This window comes from Dipodomys spectabilis, unplaced genomic scaffold (assembly GCF_019054845.1).
Source record: "Dipodomys spectabilis isolate Male_0828 unplaced genomic scaffold, ASM1905484v1 ptg000203l, whole genome shotgun sequence".
Lineage (NCBI taxonomy): Eukaryota > Metazoa > Chordata > Mammalia > Rodentia > Heteromyidae > Dipodomys > Dipodomys spectabilis.
Window position 1 is genome coordinate 6,246,070 of NW_024870880.1, and position 3,233 is coordinate 6,249,302.

Consider the following 3,233-nt stretch of genomic DNA (forward strand, 5'->3'; position numbering starts at 1 on the left):
CACACACACACAGAACATATTCTTGATCCATTCTTCTACTGAGGGGCATCGGGGTTGGTTCCGTATCTTAGCTATGGCAAATAATGCTACATTAAACATTGTTGTGGTGGTAGTTTTAGTGTGGACTTGTTTGTGATCATTTGCATGAATGCCCAAAAGCGGGATTGCTGTGTAATAAGGGAGCTCTATGTGGAGTCTTTTGAGGAACCTCCAAACCGCTTTCCAAAGTTGATGAACAAGTTTACACTCCCATCAGGAGTGCAGTAGGCTTCCCTTCTGGCCACATCCCTTCCAGCATCTGTTGGTGTAAAACTATGGAACGATTCATTAATTTGCGTGTCATCATTGTGCAGGGACCATGCTAATCTTCTCTGTATGTTCCAATTTTAGTGTATGTGCAGAAAAATTGAGCACAGAACATTTTTTATATATAAAGTGTAATTGATTGTCTTAAACTAGACAATTCAACAAAAAGTAAGTTCAAAAAATTATGAAATTTTGCAACCATGTATTTCTTACATAAGCACACATTTAAGAATAAAGTCAATATTGACATGCCAAAAACAAAATAATTCCAGATATTTGTTGTTCATGAGATGTGTAGGAGGAGGAATTCAATTATTCTACACAAGGCACCTGTCATAATGATCATTGCAGCAAATGTTAAGGTTTGGTAAAAATTTTAATGTTTTAAATATGTTTCATTTTGGGATTTGCATATATATGGCAAAATTAAGACTGGCAGGTCATAAAATTTTTCGATAAAGTATATAATATTTCTGGTAGCATTTACTACTAAGTATGTACATTTCAGAGTTTATAGAAACTTTGCTAATGAGAAGTTGCAAAGACTGTGTAAAGAAGCAGAGTGAAGAGTTAAGATTTTAAGTACACAGTTTCTGTTAAATCTTTAGGGCTCCCTTAAGTTATATGTTAGTGATGAACAAATAATGATATAAGCCACATACACATGATGAGATTATCTATAAATAGTAATCTTAGTGGGTAAATTTAAAGGCTACTCATAGCTTTATCCAGTTTTAAATGTACAGAAATATGAGAAAATAGTAAAATCTACTATGTACTATTCCAATACTGAAAACCCTGGTAAATGTTTTTTTATTTTAATAATCATTAATATATATTTATTGTTTTCTTTATTTATAGCATTTTTTCCTTGTTGTAATATAATACAACTTTTTGTGAGTCGTGATTAAGAGGTACTTTGAGAATATTATTGGGATGGCCACACCATTTTTCATAGGTGCATGTGAATTTACAAAGAGCAAAACTAAAAACAAAATATTGATTAAAAATTATATCAAGTAGAGTCTGAATCAGGAGTGTTGATAAATGTCCACACCTAAAATCTTAACCCTAGACTGAAGTAGTGGTATTACAGTGTTGAGGCCACAAAATTGAGAAACTGTGTTTTGTTTTGTTTTGTTTTTTGCTTTGGTTTTGTTGGTTGTGGGACTTGAACTCTGGGTCTTGGGTAGTGTCCCTCAGCTCTTCAGTGCAAGGCTAGCGCTATCACTTGATCCACAGCACCACTTTCATCTTTTTCTGCTTATGTCGTGCTGAGGAATGAAATCCAGGACCTCATGCATGCAAGGCAAGCACTCTACCACTGAGCCACCTTCCCAGCTCCTGAGAAACTGTGATTTAAAAAATCATCTGAACAATATTTGCTTTCTGCTTTGGGTTATATAATGAAATATGTGAACACATTTTTATATTTTTGTGAATTGTCATACTTCTAAATTTATACTAACTGCAGCCAATTTATCCTTTTCAAAGTCAAGAAATATTTCTGAGAGTTTGCTTCTGTGAAGAATGTTTTTGCATTTATAATTTCTTCTGAGCCATTTTTATTTATTATCAAAATCACTTTATATTTTATTTTGATGAGTTATCATACATCAAATACCTTCAAATGTACATGTAGAGTCTCAAAATAGCAGTATGAATATCCTCATACACCTCTTGTTTATCTGTTACGCACTTTAATATTATGATATTTTTCTCTCTCTATCACTCTCTCTCATTTCTTTTCTTTCTCTTTCATGCTCCATGTCTGCTACTTAGAATTTCTGCTGGTCTACTATTATCCTTCAGGATCCACTGGTTTTGTGGTTACATGATAGGGACCATCAGTTACCCTTGCATTCTTTAAGAGTTATAACAGTGATGTGAAATTATTCTTTGCCATTCTAAATGGCAAAACTACAGATCTAGGAATTCCTTTTCACTTTTAGTACTATTATAAATTTTATCTCATACGAATCATTGGGACTGATAATATACTTTTAGCCTGGGACCTAAAATTTCTTTTTCATTTACAAACAACTTTTTCTTTTATTATCAGTAAGTAACAAAAACAAAGCTATCCTATGGGAAAGTAGGCTGAAGTTGTTCACAGTGATGAAAAACAAGTTAATGGGGGAAGTGTGTGCAAAGGATACCCCTCATATAACACAGATCCTTAGAGCAGTTTATCATGTACACTTTTTGATAAGGACAATGTGCTGGGAACTCTAGATTAAATCACTGAACACCAGATATATATATATATATATGTATATTTATTTTTATATGCATATATATGAATATCGGCCCATATATGTACACATGAATGTTACTATACACACAAATACACACATGTACACATGCACAAATGGAAAAAGACACATAGATATAGCCAACGCAAGTTTCACTAGTTGTTGAATATGCCTTAGACAGAATACTTGGAAACAAATGTGTTGAAGATCTATTCGTCTCTAAGCGTTCTTTTACCACTCCTCTTATCTCTTCCAACTGGTACGTTTAGAGAGATTTGACTTGAAAAATGCAGGACAAGTGATAGCAAGTAACTCGGAAATCTCAATATGTATAGGTCATATGGTGTCTCCCTGCTTCCCATGGAATGGTTGCTCTTGTAGACACTCTCAACAGCCAAAGTAGCAGGACAATATCCTTGTTAAGAATAAAGTTATAAGGCTTTAAATGGCATCCTTCCTTGGGCTCTTTTCCAACAGCGAGCATCAATTCCTAAGCAGATGAGTGACTCCCCAGAAGACTGGAGTGCAGGTCAAAATTTAACCAACCCATATGAAAAGTCTAACATGAGCAATTCTGACTGAGGTCGTGCCAATGTCCTGGCAACGAAAATGAGAAAAAAAGAAAGTTTTTAATGTATTAAAATTTGAGAATAATTTGTAACCTGTCAATAA

General features: G+C 33.9%; 1 non-coding gene across 1 annotated transcript; it reads right to left on the bottom strand.

Annotated features, from left to right (window-relative positions):
• Positions 1 to 308: 308 nt before the first annotated feature.
• LOC122122063 lies at positions 309 to 414 on the bottom strand. Its single transcript, XR_006150100.1, has one exon. It is a non-coding gene; the product is annotated as a U6 spliceosomal RNA (small nuclear RNA).
• Between the last annotated feature and the right edge of the window lie 2,819 nt (positions 415 to 3,233).